Here is a 23,185-nt window from a genome sequence, read left to right on the forward strand (position 1 = left end):
GCATAGATCAGTCAGTCAATAAATGAATCTTTACTGAAGGTCTACTATATGAGGCACTGTGCTAACTGCTAGGGGTACCAGAAAGGCAAAAGACAGTCCCTGCCCTCAAGGAATGCATTATCTAGTGGGAGAAGGCTACACATAAAAAGAAGGTGAAAATGAAAAAGCGGAAGGAGATGAATGTGGCACCCACAGCTGAGGCATTTGGAGTTCAATGATGTAGCAGCTACCCTCAGCCTCTTTCTTAAATAGAGTATCTGAGAAGAACTCCTCACTGTCCAGACTTTACCCTCTCTCCCTGACTGTTAATTGTTCTAAATATATACTTTCTGATAAGCTTTAATGTTAAGATGCCAGCCAGTCTCTTAAATACTCAGCCTTAACTTTCCCTGTAATAAGCTCATACTTGACACAAAAAGACCATAGCATGTACACATATCTATGTTAGTTCTATTTGCCCTCTGGATTGCAGTTCAAGTCCTCAGGCACTCTGCTTCTTTCCTTGGAGCTCATTAGGTTCCACTGGATGGAGCAACTGCTCCAATGTCCTTTTTAGTGGAGATATCAGACTCGATACCAACCAGGCACAGAATATGATTAACACAGGATTTTGGCACAACACCGTCAGATTTCAAATCCATACTTCATTTTCTTTAGTAGTGAAAATAAGAAGTTCAAAACTAGGGAGAAGTATAGCAAGCTTGACTTTTATCCCAGGAAGTACTTATGGTTCTTATCATTGTCTTTTACCTTATGGTGTAGTGGCATGTCTTAATGAAGAGCCAATTTCCCTGTGGACATCAAATTCTCCAGGGAGTATAAACAGAATTATACTAGAAGCACTTTTATGTGTTTGTGGCATAGGACTAGGTCATGAGTGTGGAACTGAGTCAATAACTGTGCAATAACCAGTACATGGAGTAATGTTTAGGAGTTTTGGAGGGAGTGTCTTATTCAATAATCATGTCATTGAGAAAGGTTTTTTTTTATTTTCTGTATAACCTGTGGCTTTCTGACAAGCCCTTTTATTCCTCAGCTAATATGTCATGCTCTTGCAAATGTTAGAGCAAAGATAGAAACTGCAAAGGCTCTAAATGAAGTACATAGGAAAGTAATTGGCTTATATTGGAAGAGAGTCTATGTTGTTCACATCTTTGGTCATAAATATGTTATACCTTTGACTAAGAAATGTGTCATCAGGTGTAAGTCAGAGAGGGAGGGGCTCCCGGTAAATGACATGCCAGTCTGAAGCATGTGAGTGAAAATGAATGAATTTCATCTAGAATCATCACTGTCCAGTGTTGTCAATTCAGGCAAGTCAAATCAAGTTAGCATGCATTTATTAAATACCTACTATAAGGAAGGGAGGAAGGAAGAAAAAGGTTGCTGCTTCTCAGGAACTCACAGCCTAATGAGCTAGATATTCTAGGTAAACTAGAGTTTCACTCACTTCCCTAAACAGGAAAGTCTTGCCATATATTATCCTAGTGAGATCTAAGCTTCTGTCTTGTACTGATATTTGAACTCTTTGTATTGCTGGTGTGGGCTCAATCAGTCACCTCGTTCTCACTTTTTCTGATGTACTCTGCTTTTTTACACTCTCGGTGTTTCTTTGTGTAGCCTTTAATCGGGTGATTTCATTTTAACTATCCCACTGTATATTCTGCCTAAATAGTGATTTGCTCTTCCAGTGTTTTTGGTGGTGGTTGGTTGTTTTTGTTCTGTAGGTTATCAGTCCTTTTTTTTTCATGTGATTTCTACCATAATGGTATTTAATGCCTCTCCCTAGTATTATTACTAGTTACCTCCATCTTTTCTCCTGTGCTCCTTACCATTACAATGACCCTAGTATGTGCTTTTGAGAAGAGATCCTAAAACACATACAGTGTTATGGTGGGAGAATGTGTTAGTTCCAGAATATTTCAACTATGAGTGTGATGCTAAAGTAATTAGTTATAGTCTCTTGATGGGGGAACTGAGGTGTTAGAAAGTCCAAGAGACATAATTTCTGGGTAACTGGTCATTTTATTAATAATAATAATACTAGCATTTTAATAAAAGGTCAGTGCCACTCTTAAATGCCAAAGCCAATCATGGCAGCGAGCTCACAGCTAATATTCCCTTGGAAGAGGGGTGTTCCTGAAGGTGGCAATCAGTTCTTATTGGATAGCAATTAATGAAAGAGAATGAATATTACTGAGAGAAACGGTCATTTCTCTCTTGTGTTAGTAACTAATTATTGAATCGGGGTCAAGCTTTTTCCACTTTCCCACTTCCTCATCCAGAACTCCACCAGTTTAGGAAATCCCCTCAAAAACTTACCAAGAATAAAGATCAAGATCAAAAACAGTAATAGAAACTCTAAGGTCAGGCTAATTGCCACAATCCTGCTCATTGTGTTTACCCAGACAGGTCTGGAAAAATGCGGATTCTCCCTTCTGTTATACAGGCGATACGCAAATTAAGAGGTCTCTTGGACCAGAACAAGGGTGATCCATGCCATGTGCCCCAAGACCCTTATTTGAACATAGCCCACCTTCCATTATACTATTCATTCAATCTTATTACTTGTTGACGAGTTTATTTTCACCCAAAAGTGCACCCATTTTTAAAACACTTTATAAATATTGAAGATTTGACAGGTTTGTTCTCTTGGCTACTGAGGGGAAAATGAGCCTGCTTTTGTTGACTGGTGTCTACATGTATATAAAACTGATTTTAATCTACCCAGAAACTCTGACTTTCAGAACTTTTTAAAAATAGCTCAATACAACTATTACAGTGACTTTAGATCATGGCATTTAGTTCTAACTTACCCCCAACCTTGGACAATGTATTCAAAAAGTTACCCCTGCACCCTCCTCCCCTACCCCCCTGCCCAGCCCCGGTCTGAGTAGAGAACAATGCCTTCCCCACCTGGGTGAGGTCTGAACCAGATTATCAAGAAAGTTAATCCAAGCTCCTTCAAAACTGAACTTTGAAATGAGGACTATCAAGAGGGGGATCTCTGGACCTGCCTACATAATTGGTTATTAATAATCATTTATCTCAAGACCATACCCATGACTTAAGCTGCATTATTTTTCTGTCACTTTTTTAAGGCTAGAATTCAACAAAATAATAAATTAAGCCTTGATTTGGAGCACTTGCAAATTCACAATTTCTGAAGTGTCGATCATAAAACTGAAATTTAACAATCAGCTCCGAAGCCTATTTTTGCTGGCTCCAACATAACCTGGGTATAGCAGATACTGCTTGTGTGAGTTCATCTGTCTGGGGACAGTTGGCTGATCAGCTGGGTTTACATTCCAAAAGGGCACAACAAAACTTCATTCAAAGTTTTTCTGACTTTTTTTTCTTTCAAAATCAACCATATCCTTCACTGTCAGGAACATTCTGGAATGAATCAATGTTAATTGGAGGTTGCTGAGTGCTTTAGTTCTCCTTTTCCTTCTTCTTTCATCCAATCTGAGTTCAGGAATAAAGTAACTTCTGAGCCAGGGTGTTTACTGATCATAGCACATCATGTGGGACTTGGAGCTGAGCGTCATTGACAGAAAGTAGTTGGGAATCCTGGCTCCAAGCCCAGGAGCTTGATTTTCAGTGTTCTTCTGAGTTCATCCTGACAATCAGGAAAGCACCGCTACTCTCAATCCATTTCACCCACTCAAAGGGTTTGCCTGCTTCAGTCACCTGTGCCATCTAGCGAGAAGCGTTTTTAGCAGGAGTTTCGGTATAGCTCCAATGTTGGCCACCATCTTGTGGTACCAAACAAGGAGTCCCCTGAATCCACTATACTGAACACTAGGCTAATCCTCAGAGTTTCCTTTCCTCTAGAACCAGCTCAAAACCAGATGCTGCATTGTAATGTCTCTGCTTGACAGATACATCCCATTGGCTGAAGGACCAGCTCAGTAAGAGCTATCAGCAGGGCAGTTGGTGACACAGTGAATAGAGTACCAGGCCTAGTCAGGAAGAGCTGACTTAATATCCAGCCATAGGCATTTACTAGTTATGTGACCCTGGGCAAGTCACTTAATGTCTATCTGCCTCAGTCCTTTGAAATACAAAGTGGTGATATTAACCGCACCTACCTCTCAGGGCTGTTATGATGATCAAATTAGATGTTATTTATAAAGGTCTTAGCACAGTACTGGCTCTTAATAAATGATGATTCCTAGGTCCTCCACTCACCATTGATTCAGGCTTCCTTCTGGCTTTCACAGCTATGTAACAATCTCAGGGGACACATAGTACCTGTTCTATCTCCCCTGATGGTCATTCCCTCCCCCCCCCAAGCAATGACATGGACTTTTAGGGGTGGTAGACTTGGAGTCAGTGAGACCTGAGTTCAAATCCTACCTCAATCACTTATTAGCTATGTGACAATGGGCAAGTGTGATAGTAATGGCAATTAAAGATTCCCCTGTATTGGCTTGGTTTTCAAATTGATTGTGTTAAAACCCAGAGTTTGTTAATCCCACCTATGGGATGGGCTTGTTGATGTGAAAAGAAAGTCCTGAACTGGGAGGAGCTGGTGATGTAGATTTGGAGAGACACTAGAGAGAGGTAGAAGACCTTTTTTTTTTTTGGAAGCAGCACCTCGTGGAGAGGGAGAGAGACTAAGAGAATTGCTGGTGGCCGCTTTGAATTGCCCTGGACTTTTGAGACCTGCCCCCTGAGCTGCCAAGGACTGAGGAGACATGGCTGTTTTGCTGGTACTTTGTCTGTCTGTTTGATGTTATTTTGCCAGATTTGTCCACTGGTGAAAGACTGTCCTGTTGAAGAAGTCCTGGAACCTGGCATTTGGTTAAGAAGCCCTGAGACTGTCCTGCAGACAGAGAGTGAATACTGTCCACTGGTGAGGGACAGTGCTGTTGTTGCAGGGGTCTGGGAGCCTTTCTGTTGGTTCAGAAGCCCTGAAGAAGGATTTTCTTGTTGTATGTTTACAGAAATCCTGGGAGAGGGCTTTGCTAATGTGTTCAAGGGTTCTAGGACTGTTCTACAGACAGAGGATAAATTCATGAAGGGATTGGCAATGTATCTTATGGCCTTGCTAAGCCTTGTCTCCCCAGGAACTAAGATTGCTGAGAACTTGCCTCCTGTCAAGATGAAGAAAAGACCTCCATTTGGGTATTAAGTGCTGTGTTTAAACTTGATGTAACTCTGGGGTAGATTCAATTGTGATCCTGGGGTGGGGAACTTTTGACCTTATGTTTGGAAACTAATCTCCATTTGAGAAGAGGGGCTTTGTGGTGAACTAAATGAAGGTATAGCCTAGGGGTGGAGAAGTATTTAGAACAGAGACTTTGTAATTGATTGAATGATTGGAAGGTCCTGGGGTGGGGTAGTACTTGGAGATTATTTAATCACATTTAGTAAATGCTGTATTTTGAATGATGTCATGTTTTGATCTTCTCTGTTCTTGGTTGGTCACTGAATAAAATGGAGAGCCCCTATGCCGGTATTTTGAACCTGGGAAGTTACCTTTCTTTTGGCATTACATTACAGCAAGTCACTTAAATTTCTTTTTTTTTTAATTAAATTATTTATTTTTAGTTTTCAACATTCACTTACATAAGTTTTAAATTTCCTCTTGCTCTCTCCCTAAGATGGCTTGCAATCTCACATGGCCTCTACACAGACATTCCTATTAAACACATTTTCACATTAGTCATATTGTATAAAAGAATTATAACAAATTGGGAAAACCATTAAAAAATAAATAAAACAAAACAAAAAAGAAAAGACTCTACTTCATTCTGCATTCCAACTCCATAGCTCTTTCTCTGGATGTGGATGGCATTTTCTGTCATGTGTCCTTTGGAGTTGTTTAGGTCTTTGCATTGCTGAGAAGGGGTAAAACTATCAAAATCAGACCACACACTGTGGCTGATGCTGTGCACAATATTCTCCTCATTCTGCTCCCCTCACTCAGCATCAGTTCATATAAGTTGTTCCAGGTTTCTCTGAAGTCTGCCCGCTCATCATTTCTTATAGCACAATAGTATTCCATTACATTCATATACCACAACTTGTTTAGCCATTTTCCAGTTAATGAGAATCCTCTTGATTTCCAGTTCTTGGACACCAACAGAAAGAGCTACTATAAATATTTTTCTATGTGTGGGTCTTTTTTTCCCCATTTTGATTATCTCCTTGGGATACATTCCTAGAAGTGGTATTGCTGGGTCAAAGGGTCTGCACATTTTTATAGCCCTTTGGGGATATTTCCAAATTGCTCTGCAGAATGGTTGGGTCAGTTCATACCTCTACCAACAATAAATCAGTGTTCCAACATTCTCATATCTTCTCAAACATTTATCAGTTTCCTGTTTTGCCATGTTAACCAATCATAGGTGTGTTGTGGTACCTCAGAGTTGTTTTAATTTGCATTTCTCCAATCCATAGTCACTTACCTTTCTTGAGCCTCAGCTTTCTCATCTGTAAAACGGGGATGATAATATTAGCACTTGCCTCCTAGGTCTATGTGAGAATGATGGGAAATAACACACGGGAGGTGTTTTACACAACATAAAAAATGGTTTGCTTACAATAAGCACATTTTTGGTTGGCTTGTTTAATGTGTCTTAGGCTCAGAGGATGATGCCCATTTAGGCAATCCAACAACATTATCAGCGTGGCTCTATCAATGTGTAAAGGCTCCACAGGTGATGACTTGGAACCTTTCTCCTGAAGAGTTTTTCATCAAGCTGCCTTATGTCCAGATCTGAACTGAAATCACATTTAGCAAATTCATTGGGTTATTTTGCCTTTTTTTCTAGAATGCTGCTGCTTCCTCTACTTCTCCAACAGATGGCATAGCAGAAGTCATCATTTGTTTTCTCCTGGTATTTTTGGACATCTGGTTATCTGGGCACTGCCATTTGGGATAGCCAAGTTTCAGGAAAGTGTGAGATCGTCTATCATACAATATCTCAGGATGAGATGGACAATGGCATGATGGCCAAGAGCGCCATTGGATCAATTTGGAACCACTTAAGTGGCTAAACCCAAAGAGTTTGAAATAGTGAATTGATGCCAATTTGATAGAAATTCTCAGTCTTCAATGCAGTGCCGCAGGGATCTGTGCTAAATTCTGTGCTATTTAACATGCTTATCAAATCCTTTGTAAAACACATGGATGAAACATTTATCAGATTTGCAGATGATACAAAACTGAATAGGAAGCCTAACATGTCTGATGGGCAGAGTTAGGACCAAAACACACACATACACACACACTCATATTGGAGTGCAAAAATAACAATTTCACAAGTACAAGATGACAGCACCCCACATTGTCTGAAAAACAAGTGAAAGACTGAGCCAACCATGAGCCCTGAGTCAGAACAGCCTCATACTACATGAAGAGTAGCCGAGTTTCTACAAATAGAAAGAGATTGGGCCACTGCCCTCTGTCCAGTCACATGCCCTCTGATGGAATATATTCAGTTATCTTTACCACAGTATAAGAAGAATATTGATGACTATGCTGGAGAAAATCCAGAGAAAGACGACCATTTGGGGAAGTGCCTGGAGATATGTCATATGAGCAGGTTCAAATCATCCCTTTGATGAAGTGTTTTCAATGCTGCCACCAGGAAAAGGCTATACCTGTTTAATTTGGCTTCTAAGAACAGTACTTTCACCAATGGGTGCAAGGTGCAAAGTGGCAAGTTCAGAGTGCAATTGAAAAGAAAAACCCTCCTAAGCTTTCCAAAAGGACAAGCAGCGGCTTGTGGAGATCATGGCTCCTGTATATACATAATTAATGGGGAAGCCGATTGTCTTCCTCCAGGGAATGGGAGCCTCTTGAGGGCAGGAACTCTGTTTTCTTTTGTTCTTGTCTCCAGCACTTAGAAGAGTACTTGTACAACTTAAGCACTGGATAAATGTTGTTGAATGACTAACAAAATATTTATGATACTTCCCTGTGAAGTGATGTTTCTTATTTCCTTTGAGAATGTGTGAGAAACAAAGGAAAAAATTATGTTTCCACAGGAGTGATAACAGGATGTAAGTCATAGGTGACTAATTTAATTGGAACTGTGACCTATGACCTAACAGAACCAGGCTTCTGATCAAGTAAAAGGTTAGAAGCTTTTATGAATGCTTAAGGAGCCATTTAATATTATCAGACACACCACCAGGACAGAACAAGCTTAATTTAATGCACATGCTATACATATCTAGGGAGGAGGAACTTATAAAGGAGGAGGAATTCTAATTGGGAAGAACGCATAAATAGCTTTGCATTAGTCTGAGCAAGGGTACTCCTTAGGGAGTCACCCATTCACAAGGGATATAAAATAATTGTAAATAGAATGAGAACATTCCTGGCTTCAAAACAAGTATTTCTCTCTAAAGTAAGCACATTTCTCACATATGTGTGAAAACTCACTCTACTTATGCCTTTATTAGAGAAAGAGAACCTATAAGAAAACCTTACATTGAGCTGCAAATTTCTTTGGTTTCCTGGTTTCATTTAGAGCAAGAAAGTTAAAGTTTCTGCAATTTCATTGTTAAAGTTGTGTCTGACCTGGTGGTGATGGGAGGGAGACCCACATAAGCATGTCCAATAGGTAAATGTTTCTAGGCAGTATAAAAACAGTTGGACGGTCAGTACTCTCTGTCCCCTTTACACTCTGCTACCACCATCATTTTCCAGAGGGAAGAGGGCTTTGGAAGCCAACGGGCCATTTGATAGCTTTCTTTGTTTCACATGTTTCAATGCCCAAAGAACCCATTGTCAAGCAGCATCTCCAAGATCAGATGGAGAGTAGAGACATTCTTACAGCAATTTTAGGCAACACAGGATGGACTCTCTCATGTTCCTCTCATGAATGAGGTCTACAAGTGCAAGACAGTGTGGGTGGGTAGATTCTGAGCCAATGAAAGAACCAGACATTAACAGGAGTGATTGAAGCTTTGCTTTTGGACTGCAAGTCATGCTCCAAATCCCATATTCCAACCCATGTCTGATTCAAGATGGCCCATAATGATGTGGTGCATTATAGCTGAAGCCGTGCCATGCTGCTGGTGAACTCTGTGACTAGCATGAAGCAGAAAGGCCTGGACTGAACTAAGGGAGGAATTTCTCAGATATGCAAATATTCCCCACATAGTCCTACTCCAAAGCCTCCTTAGGGTGTGATGATGACCCTGGCTAAGCAAACAGAACACAAGCTCTGGCAGGTTCCACAGGATTGTAAATGAATCCAATTAAGCTCCAGAAACAGAACAAGTCTCCTTTCAAGCACCAGCACAGTTAAGTACCAAGAGGCTCAGCACCAGAAGGTAGGTCACCGAAGAGATGGCTATTTGGACCACAGTGCTACATGGAATAATCATATCCAAAAGTAGCAAAAAGAGGGCCCAGATAGCATGCTTGCTCAGAGCCTAAAGAGGTCATGGCCTAGGGCAGAAAAAGACGAATTCCTTGGCCAGGGCAAGGCATGATACAAAGATAACATAGCTCTCTAACCTGTGTGATCTCTTTTACTTGGGACAATCACACAGAATAAGAAGATGTGGAAGAGTCGAGATGGGTACCAGTAGAGGAAAGAGCCCATTGATGAATTTCTGAATCCATCAAGGGATTGGAGTCTAAAGGACTTTTCTTAGATGATCAGAATGATCTACAACAGTACAAAATCAACACAACCACATGTGGGGAAAAACAGGTGAAAAGTTTTAGTTGACGGTTTGCTTCCCATAAGCCAAGAGCAAGATGTGGCAAACAAAAGTGCAAGCTGAGCCCAGGTTTATGTGTGTATAATGTTCAGATCAAGGAACTGAGTAGCCTCAATCCTCAAATCTCATGGCTGGAAGAAACACCAGAGGCATCTGGTCTGATTTGTGATTAACCAAGCCTGTCCTCCAGCCCAAGATCATAGCAGCATCCTGTAAAGAAAAGAGTCAGTGGAACGAAATCGAACTGGATCCCTTCACCGATTAGCTGAGCAACCCAAGCAAGCCATTTAACTCCTGTGGTCCTCGGAACTTCCAAATTACATCACACACGATGAGAGTCAGCGTTTTAAAAGAAATCCATGCTTTTCTGTTCTTTGGAGGTTGAAATGTTCACATTTCAAAAGATCATAATAAAACCAAAATTTTAATATTCAGGGTATGTCACTTATAGCCCCTCGCTCCAGGGCTGTTATGAATTGAAAATTTTTTTACAAAGGCAACAAGGTGGGCAATGGCTAGAGTGAGGGACCTGGTGTCAAAAAGACCTGAGTTCAAATTTGGCCTTAGATACGTCCTGGCTGCATGACCTTGGATAAGTCACTTGAGTTCTTTCAGTCTCTTATGTAAATGGGGATAAAAACAGTAACCAAGGTTATTGAGAGGATTAAATTCATGTATCTAAAGTGCTTCACAAACCTTGACTATAAAAATGCTGAGAGAGACAGAGAATGCAAGAGAGCACATTGCATATGTGTACACACACACACACACACACACACACACACACACACACACACTGTGGTTACAAGCGTTTCTCCTGACAACAAGGTACTAGGTTGTCATTCTATCCATCAGTGTCCACATGATGTGATTTGCTAAGAGCCAGAATTAGGTCCCTCATAGGCTTCATTTCAGTGATAGGGAAGGAAACATAATGAAGGGGCTGATTGAACCTGTTCAGAATTGAGAAAATCTGACTAAGAAACCTCTCCTTGTTCTTCCAACCACCCATGTCCATGAAGCATGGAAGGAAAAGGGCAAGCTTGGAGTTCTAGTCCTTAGATGAACTTAAGGGTTCTAACCATCATTACTGTGATTTTCAGCCTTTCTTTAGTAAAGCCACAGGGAGAGGCTGAAGGAAAACCTTCACCTGCTTTACATTCCCTTTCCCAGACCTGGCCACTTGAGCTTTTCCTACAAAGGCTCTGGGAGATTGAGATTGATGTGAGTAAATTTACTAAACATAAGATGAGGTATATACTTCAAGCAAAATCAATGAACAGTGATGTGTATAATTGTTAACAAAGTGGGTCAGACTGGCCACCTCAGTAAATCTGGCAACCCCATTGAGAAAGGGGGACCCTCTTTATTGACACACAAGTGAAAGGGACTCTTGGTAGTAATGGAACAATTGGCTATAGTATACTACGAAAAGTGGTATGGAATTTATGTGAGGCTAATCACACCCCTCTCTGGCAATTAAGGAATATAAATTGTTTTATGGGACCAATTTTCTTTTTGTAATCTTTGCTAGGAGATCAGTGCTACCAGACTTACTGTCACCGTGTAAGAGATAAAATCTCCTCAATTACACAAGGACCAGTATGTGACTTATCTTTTGGGGATGGGAACTTGTGGGGGTTGGTAGTATACCAGCCATTACCAGTATGAGAGATAATGACTTTTCTTTGAATTATACCTTTAAACTAGCTCAGAGGGAAAGCTCAATTCCTGCATTCAACTCAAGGATTACCAAGGTGACTTTAGGCAGATGAATATTCAATTATAAAATTAATACAACATAAAATAAACTACATTATAGTCAATACAGTAGAACTCAATACAGAAGAAACTAAAGGTAACATTATTTTTTTAATGTTTCCATTGCTTTATCTGAAAGAGTTTTGTTGGTCTCAACTTTAATACTAGGGGCTAGCTTTGTGATCTTGGACACGTTTTTCTCCCTCTCTAGGCCCCCTCATTTCCCTCACGTGTTTAAAAAAATGTTGGGGGGGATGCTATGTAATTATAATCTCAGTCCTGACAAGGAAATGGGGAAATGTCCCTCCACCTTTTGTTGGAAAGGTGGGGGACCCTAGGTATAGAGTGTTGCATACAATGTAATATAGTTGATGTATCATTTTGTTTTTATTAACTTTTATTTTTCTCTTCAGAGTAAGGTCAGGAAGAGAGTAGCACATGTGGAAATTACTATGATGATAAACCAAAACACATAATGAGTTTTGTTTTGTTTTGTTTTAAATAGGGGCTAGCCTAAAAGATCTGTTATTCCTTCCAACCATGACATTCTATGATGCTGTGAAGTGATTTCCTTCCTGTAAAGTGAAGCAAATGTCTTGCCTAGGGGATATTTGTCAGGTTTTTCATGAGGAACTAATACTCCCTGGACCGCACTATGCCTAGAAGTCACCCCTCCACGTGCATACTCCCCAAAGAGCTCCATAACCCTTTGTCCTAATACTACTGCCTAAGTTAAGGATGGTGCTATACTATCGTTAGAGAATCTTTGGAGGGAGGACAGTTAACATATTCTGAAAAATTAGCTACAGATAACAAACCTCATGGAAATAGGGGACATTTTTGTTAAGCTTGCCTTTGAGTGATTGACCTAGTCACTGAGAGGTGAATGGTTTAACCCCAGCAGGATAACAAGGAAAGTGCTTTTGGGACTCAAAGCAGGGATCCTCAAGTGTCATGGGAGAGTGAAATAAGGGGTAATTTGGAGGTGGAAGTTGGAAATGTGAAATTCCTTTTCTCGTTGCTCCCAGAATGACTTGGCAAGTTGTGTATCTTGTCTGTGGTTTTCCTCCTGTGGAAAATGAGGGGGTTGGCCCAGGTGCCCCCTGTGGTGTCTTCGGGCTCTGGACTGGAATGTCACTTTTCCAGGCTCTTTAGCACCATGTTCTAGAGTGAGTCTTACAAGGGCCTCACCAATTATCTCTTCAATGCTTTCTCTAATTTCTCATTTTACAGTGGGTCCAAACACTGCACAGATCAAGCAAATCTTGGAAAGAGTTGAATTCTTGAAGGGAAAAAAAAAGACCTGCTGTTAAGGGTCTTCCTCAGCAAACTTTCACTGGGCTTTCATAGAAAGGTAGGATTTAAGAACCCAGGCTAAGAAACATCCCTTCATTCCTAATGGGGAGCTTGGGGCTGAGGCTCTGCTGGACTTTCTGTGAAAGAGACTTTGGGAATCTCACACCAAGACATGGTCATTGACATGTTATCCTGTGTTATACTGGAATGAGTCTTTGGGCTACAAGTCGCATGCTTTGATATGACCAGTATTCTGACAAACCACTTCACTGGCCTAAGTTTCCTCATCTCCAAAATGGGGATGGGCATGGAAGTTGGACTAGATTAGGAGTTTTAACCTGGGGTCCTTGAGTGTGTGTGTGAATATGTGTATGTGTGTGAATGTGTGTGTGTGTTTTAAATAACTACTTGACTTTGTAATCCTATGCATTTGATTTTAATTAATTGAAAACAATTCAGAGAAAGAGTCCATGAGCTTCTCCCAAAAGGACTGCCCATGGTATGCATGGGACCTAACAAGGGTGCATAATCCCTGCAACAGATGAGCCCCTTTCAAATCTAAAGGTTCTCGAGATCCAAGCTCCATTGTCTTCTTCTGGAATCTGAGAAATTAGGGGTAGAAGGGACCCAATAGGTAATCAGGCCCAAACTCCTGCTTTAGGAAAGTCAGGCTTGGAAAGGTGTTATGACAGGCTAAAAGCCTCTTAAGGGACAGGTCTTGGATTAGGACCCACTCAATCTGTCCATCTGTTCATCACTTAACCACTGTGTCAGTCAGTTGGTCAATCTGTCTATGTGTCCATCAGTCAGAGGCCCCTCGGCCTGATGCTAATTCTCTTTTGTACTCTAGCCCAACTCACCATTCTATTATTTTATCTCCTATCACTGTCCAAAGGAAGGTTACCAGGCTAGCGAAGAGCCTTTCATCCCTGTCATATGAGGATATATTAAAGGAAGCAGGTACATACAGATTCAAGAAGCAAAGCTTCAGTGGGGCCATGATAGACATCATCAAGGCTTTGAGGGACTCTGTCATGGAGGCCACATTGGATTTATTTCGCTTGACTCCAGAAAGCAGATAAGGTACCATGGGTGACAGTTGCAAGGAGGTCAGTAGAGATGTGATATGTGTGTGTTGGGGGGTGGGGAGGAGGGACTCATGATTAAATCTTTCCCAAAGTAGAATGGATCTCCTGAGGAGGTAACAGGTTCCTCTTCCTTGGACGTCTTCAGCAGAGCCTAGAAAACTATTTGTTCAGAATGTTAGAGATTCATTTTGGATATGACTCATAATGGATGACTGTTGATTTCCTTACCAAATCTCAAATTCTGTAATTTTCTGATATACATTTTTCGGTTTGTTTTCTTTCTTTTCTTAATCCTTTCCTATTAGGTTATCACCATAACTATATTTGTGGATAAGGACTGTCTTATTTTCACTGTTATATATCCCTAACAACCAGCAGAGTGTCAGGACAACATAAGCATTTTATATGTTTGATGGATTAGCTTTGCTGAGTTGATTTGCTGTAAACAAATTCAGAAGATCATGTTTTAAAATCTGGGCATGGACAGATTTTACATAAATTATTCGGAGAAATTACCATGCACTGGGATGAGAGCCAGCCAAGGCAGAGGGTTTATTTGGGTGCTGTTTATCCTGAAGGGAGTGATGGAGATGGGAAATTCACAGTCACTTGAAGTCCAATGGGACAATATCTCCTTTTCTGTTATTCACATCAGCAATCCCACATCATTTCTGGAAAGATAAATAATGTCACAATTTGTGCGTGTTTCAGGAACATCCCAAAGGCCTAGATCCCTTTATCAGAACAGGTAACATAACTGATGTCCACAGTGAATACTTTTCTCCCATCACCCTGAAGTCAGGCTCTCCCTGAGGGGATAAATAGTAAATTGATGCCAAGAAATGGTTTTCATACATCTGGTCTATTTTCATTTTTTAGTCCCATAATTCATGTACACACACACACACACACACACACACACACACACACACACACCTAAGAGAGCAAGACTAAATGTTGAGTTTACAAAACAAAATGTAGTAGAAACCATTGGGGAAAACCATTCATAAAAGAACAAATCAGAAGCTACAAAGAGATGAGGAAGGTGGCGTTTTTCCAGGTGACCTTCAGAGAAATAGTGTGCAGAGAAAAGTCAGAGCCCAGTGACCTGTGTTCCCAAGTGCATTTTGCTTCCTGGCCCTTCAGCACCTCTGGGGAATAAAGCAAGGCAAACATGGGATGGGGTGGGGCGACTGCATCAAGGCAGGCTCCAATCTATCCCAGCTGGTTTGGAACAGTTCTAAGTATGTACCTGTGTCCAAAGAGTAAAAGGAAATGTGACTTGGATGGTTTCTCGTAATGAATCTATTCTAGGTTTCACTTTTAGAAATACTAAGCACTCTACATACATTAAGTAATTGGAACGTTCCAACATCCCTGAGAGGTAGGAACAATTTTTATACCCATTTTACGAATGAAGAAACTGAACCTAAGAGAGGTTAAATGATTTTCCCATGGTCCCACAGCTAGCAAGTCACTTAGATAGAATTCAAACACAGGTTTATCTGATTCCTAGTCAACATTCTACCCACTCTCCCTTAATTACCTATAAATGGATTTGGACATACCAGAGATTCAATGTGAACTTAATTATTTCCCAAATTCCTCCATTTGAGGATCTCAAAGTGCTTTCTAGATATCAGATCAAAGGAGAAGAGATTTAAAGCTGTAATTGGCCCTAAAGTTTCTCTTGTCCAAACCCCTAATTTGATAGATGAGGAAACTGATACCAACAGAGCAACTTGTCACTTAAGTGAGAGAGCCATGATTCAAACCCAGGTCTTCTAAATCCAAACCTTTTCCCTGCACCATTGCTAACAAGGTCAGGTAGAGATCCCAGCAGGCACACTGATCATGGAACCTTTGTACCAAAGGCTATCATAGGACAAGCTTACTCGAAGGGATTTCTTACTTCTGTGACTCACTGCTCCACCCACCCAGTCTAGCAAACTCCCCATGTGATAGCAGTCAGCATATTGTTGCTAAGTCTCCTTTAATATTTTCATTCCAAGAACTGAAAGAAGAAAAAATCTTATTTACTAGTTAAAGAAAAAGGAGGATTCATAATGGCTCCCAACTGGTGAGGCACCATTGCCCCAGATTTGCAGAACTCAGTGACATAGGAAGGGCTCCTGTGGCTTTTCAAGTTCCTGAGGATGAAGCATCCCCTATACTTCTTTGCAGCTCCCACCAAGTAGAGGCATGGTGTCTTCTGGGTCATTCCCTGTCTCCATGCCTCCCTTTGTCTGAGAAAAAAAAAAGTCTTTGTTAACCTCATCCAAGACTGCCCAGGGAAACACTCCAGAATGCCTTCTCAACAGAAGGCGCAATTGTCTGCGTGTTGAAACTCCACGTAGCACCAGCGAGACACCTCATCCATAACATGAGAAGGGCATCTTACACTGATAGGATTCCATGGTCATAAAGGGTTTGGACATCCTCCAATGATACTGTAGGTGAGAGAGTACCAAGAAGCAGAACTAAATCCACAGTTCTCTGGAAACAGATAAGGAGAGACAGAAAAAGAGTTTAGAAACCTTGGAGCTCCTTTTCCATGTGAGCCACACTTCCTGTATGACCCTGGACAAGTCACTTCATTCCTTGGAATTCAGCTGTCTATGCTAAAAAAGGAAGCAGTGGGATTAGATGATCTCAAAGGTGCCTCCCAGCTCTGCATCTTTGGTCCATGTGCAAATTTCTGATCTGGATTGTTTTCTATCAGTTTCTGGTCTCTCCTGAATTGAGTTGATGATCAGGTGAGCAGGCATATATCCTTTCTGCAAGTATGTCTTCATCTGAATGATGAATCCCTACAAGTCTAGGAGATTTACAAAACCCTCCAAATTTTCTCCCATGATCTCTAATGTCTCCATGAGCTTCTCCATCAAGGACATTCAAGGTCTCCTGGAGTAGGAGAACTGGCATGCCCATGGCCCTTCCCATAAGTTCACAGGATCATAGCAGGTGATAAAGCCAGGATTTGAAACCACGCACATTGTTTCTAAATTCATTATTCTCTATATAGAGCCACATCACATTGCATTGTTGTTGTAAGGTGTGCCATGTGAGAGAAAGACCACACTTCTCTGGCAAGAACATGCTGGGGGAGTCAGGGAACACACACACACACACATACATCACTGATACATCAATAGGCACTGTCAATTAGCCTGGTGAAGTAAGCAGCACTGCAGCCTGCTCAGAGGACCAAGTTCCAGCTGTTCCACTTGTTCACTGTATAACCCAGGGAAAACCACTCAGCTTTGTTCTGAGCCCTCCCCTGGCCCAAGCCTTAGTGGACTCCATCATACAGGTTGAAGTTGTCCTGACCTGAAAGATGGGGAAGACCATGGCCATGAGAATTCCCCAATTCGAAAACAGGAGCATTGTGTGGTGACAGAGAGTAAAGAATGGAGACGTGATTCCTGAAGCTATAAGGTCAAAGCAGCAAAAGGTGTATGGAGGGAAAGCTGGAATTGTAAAGTTTCCATCTGGTCTCAGGCTGTCCACTGGCTGCTTCAAAACTCCCCAAGTGGACAGCTCCTCCCCTTCTTGCCACCACTCCTTTCCTTGGTAATTGATCTAAAGCATGGTCATCACACCTCTCTGAGCATCAGTACATTCATCTGTAAAATGGGAACATTGATACTTGTACTGTCTACTTCACTGTGTTCCTCTGATGAGGTGAAATGAGAAATTCCTTCCACATGGAGATTTCGTTGTTCTGTAACAGCAGATGAGAGAAGTCATTCTTGTCAACCCCTTTGTGACAACTACAGAAGTAGATGAACAATGTATGTATGTGAATTAAACCTGGGGCAAGGTAACAAGCTGGTCCTAGGGTGAGAAGTAGAACACAGAGATCTTGACTATTCTCACCACTGAGCCCCAGAGGCTGCCAGCTTTCAGAATAAGACTCCTGATGACTAGTTCTCCAAACAGATCCCCAAACAGAGAACAAGTCAGATCTTGTATATTCTGCAAAGCATGGTATTTGTGCATGTGGGGGTTAGTGAGGGAGGCTAATGAGAAAAAAAAGGAGGGGTGTTCTCTAGGGCAGAACAAAGGTGAAACCAAGCAGGGAGAATAATCAGTTTGCCCCTCCCGACAATGGCATCCCCTAATCAGCTGTAAAAGCTCTGTGGATTTAAAACTACTTTGGAAAATGTTGATATGTTTATGTGTTCCATCCTGTACCAGTCAAGGATTTTTCAGTCCCTCACTGGGAGAACTGCAAACCTCCAGGGAGTGATCACCCAGTCACCTCTGTCCCCACTTCATGGAAGTAAGGAAAAAAAGGAAGGAAGGAAGGAATGAAGGAAGGAAGGAAGGAAGGAAGGAAGGAAGGAAGGAAGGAAGGAAGGAAGGAAGGAAGGAAGGAAGGAAGGAAGGAAGGAGAGCTGCCCAACCCCCTCATTATCATGGTGGTGATACCTCCATTGGTCATGAGACTGTATTTCAACTCCCACAAAGAGAAGGAAGGATTGACTTTTCTTTTTTTATATAAAGATTCCTTTCCTTCTGCCTTCAATATCTGTGAAAGGATTTCAGGAATCATGTTAAGCAAAAGCTGCCCTGGTTCCATACATGTCCTGCTCCCACCCACAGTCACTGGGAACAAACTGTAGATAAGCACCTGACAGAGACTTTGACCCAAGTGAGTTTTCTTCCAAAAGAGACTGTGTGGGAAAATACAGTTTGTTTAGCAAGCACGGTTGTTTTCCTAACTGCAGGGAGAGAATTCGAATTATTTTATCTGGGCAGAAAGAGAAGAAAGATTTTTTCTTTTTTTTTAAGAAAAAATAACTTGATGCTCCAATGTGAGTCAGATAGAGAGACAGAGACAAGAGACAGAAAGAGACAGAGAGAATGGAGAGACAGAGAGAGGGTAAAGACAGAGAAGAGGGAGAGACAGAAGGGGAGAGACAGAGCAGGGGGAGAGACAGAGAGTCAGAGATGAAAAAAGGATGAGGGGAGATAGAGAAGGGGGAGGGTAAAGAGAATAGTAGAGAGAGAAAGAGTGAGATAGAGAGCAGGGATAGGGAGAGAGACAGAGAGGAGTGGGGAGAGATAGGGAGAGACACACAGAGGATGAAAAGAGTATCAGCAAGACTTTTTTTTTTTTAAAGCAATCGGGGTGAAGTAACTTGCCCAAGGTTACACAGCCAGTTATTTCTGGGTGTGGTGCTAAGTATCTGAGCCCAGATTTGATCCCCAGGTCATCTTGACACTGGAGCCGGTACTCTTACTCGCTAAGACACCTGCCTGCCCCTCTCAGCAAGACTTTTATAGAACACAAACACACCCCATCTGCTCTCCAGCTTCCATGTAACTGTCTCACCACTGTGATACTGTGCTCTGGTTTGGGAACACTCCATCTTATCCTACCTAATCTCAGGCTGCCATGCCATTTCCTCATCCTCTCCCTGGGGTGTAGCCTCTCTCCCCTTCTACTCCTGCTTTCAGCTTCTACTTCTGCAGACAGCGAAAAAAATCCATGTTACTATTTCTGGAAAGGCTCGGTCAATCTACTGTATTATTATTAATCACCATTCTCCATGGCTTGTCTCTCAAAAACTCACTTCCCAGATGTGATTTCCCACTATATTTTGTCCAAGTCCATTAGAACCTAAGCTCTTTGAGGGCAGAGGCTCTCTCACTTAGTGGTATTTAACAATTAGCCCAAGGTATAGCCCATAAGAAGTGTTGAGTACATGATTTCCCATTCATTCATTCAAGAAAACAAACACAAAAAGGTTGAAAAGGGGTCACAGATGGGATGATTTTGTTAATTTAATGTTAATTTTACTAGACAAAGACATAGTGAACCAAAGTTCTTATGTATAGTACTCTGCTTTGTTCTTTGCATGCACATAGTTTACAGAATATTCATCCTTCTTGGCATGGTTCTCCTAAGCTCTGTACCATATGGAAAGTGTCGGAATATGGGGCTCTCCCCTTCCCTTTCCCATTTGAGTAAGTGGAGGAAATAAAGTACCCACTACCAAGGCTTAGACTTGGCAATCACAAGGGAGAGCCAAAGGAAGCCAGAAGAGGAAGAAGACTGGGGAGAGAACAGTAGCAAGAGTGAGACAAGAGGACTTCCGCTGGAGTTTTGTCCATATGTTAAGACACAGAGGATGGGACAATGAAACACTGGAGGGCTCTGGGGTGATTCAGTCTATTCCGAGAAACCAGTGGCTCAATGGCTGTGGTATAGAACTATGGGGAGCAGAAGGAAGGAAAGAGAGGAGGGAGAAAGTGGGGGTGGAGAGACAGAAATAGAGACAGACAGAGACAGTCACAGATAGGAGGGAGGGAGGGAGAGAGAAAGAAAGACAGAGAGGGAGAGAGTTGGCAGAGAAAGGAAAGAGAGATGGAGGGAGGGAGAGGATGAAGACGAATTAAAGGAGAGGAAGGGACAGAGGAAAAGAACCATAGAAAAAGAGGGTGTACAGAGATAAAGGAAGACAGATATAGAGATACAAAGAAAAAGAGACATTATTGAGAGGGAGGAAGAAAAGGAGGGAGAAAGGGAAGAAGAGTTAGAGAAAGATGAAGGGAGAGAGAGAAACAGACAGAGAGAGCTAAAAGAAGAGAGAGAGAAAGAAAGTGAGACACAGCAATAACACCCATTCCACAATTACAAACATTTGAGAGAATCAGGTCAAGAAGAGATTTGTCAGGGAACCTCCATCAGGAAACACTGCTAGAATGTGTACAACTGCTTAAGCATGCAATCAATAAACAAGCATATATTAGGCACCCACTATGTGTCAGGCCTTGTGCCAGATATCCCCAACCTGAAGTCAGTCAATGTAGCAGCAACTACACTGGCATCCCCCTGTTGGCTGCTGGCATAGGCTCCTAGATCTGCTTTACTAGGAAAGAGAGATATTCAAGGGGTCAGCAATCTTTTCTCAATTACATCACAAGTTCAGGAGAAAAGTCAGCACCCTGAACTTCAGAGAAAATAGAAACAGAGATAATCCAAGCAGAGAAATAAAGACCAACAGACAGGGCTCTGACTGCCTGAATCAACTACATACTTTACATACATCCCTAGATGGAGAAAGCCTTCACATCTGAGCAGTCAGGAGCTCCGAACAAAGCTCAGAATCTCAACCAGGGAATCACAAGATCCTTCTCATAAAATACCAACTCCGAGTGTATTTACACTTCTCAGAGGCAGAAGGCAACCCAGTCCTCCTGACTCAGGGCCTAAGTAGAAATTAGAGAAGGTGTGAAAGCCTTCCTCCAACAAGCCTCCCCTAAGCAAGCTTCCCTTAATGGGCTCCACTGAGGCCTACTCATGGGCGGGGAATATATCAAATCCATTAATATTACAGCCAGTCAGTCTATAAGTGTTTATTGAGTGCTTCCTCTATACCAGACTTGGTGCTCAGTGCTGAGGATAAAGATACTAGCAGAAAGGAAGATGTCCCTGCCCTCCAGGAGCTTGCCTTCAAATGTGTGGAGATGACATATAAAGGAGACCTGAAAAGCCCTGCACAGGCATGGATGGGGTGTTAGTGTCCGTGTGTGTGTGTGTGTGTGTGTGTGTGTGTGTTTGTGTGGGGGGGGTGGGGCTATCCTCTCTATGACCTTCCTCAAGGTGGACAGTCCAGGAAGTACTCACCAGCACCAAAAGAAGTCTGCAGCAGGAGTGTGAAGAGGCAGCCAAGGTATGGTGCTGAAGCCCTTTCCTCAGGGGGTTTCCAGTCTGTCAGGAGAAACAATGTGTAAGTTTAAGGTTAAGGTTTACAAAAATTATGGAAAGTAACACATTTAAAGCTGAAAGGAATTTTGAAAATCGTTGAGCCAGACATCACCATTGTATAGATGAGGTCATGGGGAGCAGAGCAGTAAAGTTACTTGTCCAAGGTTATATTGGCAATAGGTGGCAGAGCTAGGATTTGAACCCAAGCTCTCTGGCACTAAAGTCAACGTTCTCTCCACTACAACCACCAATATTTGGGGCACTAATGCCTTTAATTATAAAATTTGAACTTGGCTCTTTCCTTTTAATAAAATTTTCTCTATAACATAATGAATTAACTTCTTGAAAAGGGGAAATCCATCTCAACATACAGAGAGCCATGCATGGACTTTCCCAGGATTATTTTTTGGGGGTCATGTGAGAAAATTTTTCAGAATGTTTGTGGACTATTTTTGTCAGGAGGTTTTACCCTAATCAATCTCTTTTGATAACTGAAGTATCACTTTTCAGCTCCCCCCCCCAAATTTATGTTTCCTTTTAAGATAAGAATCTCTTGGTAACATGGAGCTTACCAATGGAAATTAATAAATCAGGGTTTAGCAGAGATGAAAACTGTTCCTGACATTCCATTCTCCCCCTGAAACTCCAAAGAACATTACCAAGATATTTCAGATATCATCTGGATTTCTGCTCCAATCACGCCTCATTCTTATAGAGGATAATGGAGGATCAAGTTCACCTTATGCAATTTGAAGACATGACATACGCTTTTTGGAGGGGAGAAGGTAAACAATTCTAGATTTCTAGATGATGCCTTTGCGGTGGGTGTGTGTGTGTGTGTGTGTGTGTGCGCGTGTGTGTGCGCGTGTGTGTGTGCGTGTGTGTGTGCGTGTGTGTGTGTTTGTGTGTGTGTGTGCATGTGTGTGTGTGTGTGTGTCTTCAGCCTTTCTAATTGGAGACAGAAAAAAAAGTATGTACTTACGTTAAGATTGAACCTGGGATTGTCAAAGGACCCAATGAGCTCAAAGTGGCAAAGCCCAAAGTCAATAGCTGGGAGAGGTAATATTGGGCCAGACATGTGGTTCTCATGCAGAGGCACAAGACAGCGGACTCTCCAGGCTAGCGGAGAATTGGGACTGTCCAGAGGCAGACAGACGCACCCAAGGAGCTTGAGGATCACGTGTTCTAGGCCTGAGCATTTCTCTTGCATTCACAATTCTACCTTCATGCCCTTATCCTGATGTATTATTTTTGAATTGTGTATATATCATTTTCCATCATAAATAGACCATAAAAATTACAGCAATTATAATAGCAACAGTAGTCATGGTCTAGAGAACGTGTATCAGTCAGAGGTGAGATGGAAACGAGAGAATAGACATCCAAATGAGACAGTAATTATGAATTGCTCAGAACGGTGCCTACTGCACGGTAAGCTTTATGGAAATGTTACTGTTCCTCCTGTTCTTGTCACCACCATAACCATGATCCACCATAACCACCATCACCGTCATCACCATCATCATCACCACCATCATCACCACCATCACCATCATCATCACCACCATCACCATAACCATCACCACCATCACCATAACCATCACCACCATCACCATCACCACCA

General features: G+C 41.8%; 1 long non-coding RNA gene and 1 pseudogene across 2 annotated transcripts; one reads left to right on the plus strand and one right to left on the minus strand.

The window, feature by feature from the left end:
* The window catches only part of LOC138157652 (NHP2-like protein 1 pseudogene), a 332,446-nt pseudogene that overhangs the window by 226,955 nt on the left and 82,306 nt on the right, over positions 1 to 23,185 (plus strand).
* On the minus strand, positions 14,378 to 21,981 carry LOC138157822 (uncharacterized). 2 transcript variants are annotated; one of them, XR_011167466.1, is made up of 3 exons: positions 21,674 to 21,981; positions 21,481 to 21,564; positions 14,378 to 14,512 (listed from the first exon to the last, which is right to left on the minus strand). It is a non-coding gene; the product is annotated as an uncharacterized lncRNA (long non-coding RNA). The 2 variants fall into 2 exon arrangements; XR_011167467.1 differs by lacking the exon at positions 14,378 to 14,512 and adding an exon at positions 15,819 to 16,087.

This window comes from Petaurus breviceps, unplaced genomic scaffold (assembly GCF_028583685.1).
Source record: "Petaurus breviceps papuanus isolate PSGF00001 unplaced genomic scaffold, PetGlider_PUasm1.0 173, whole genome shotgun sequence".
Classification (NCBI taxonomy): Eukaryota; Metazoa; Chordata; class Mammalia; order Diprotodontia; family Petauridae; genus Petaurus; species Petaurus breviceps.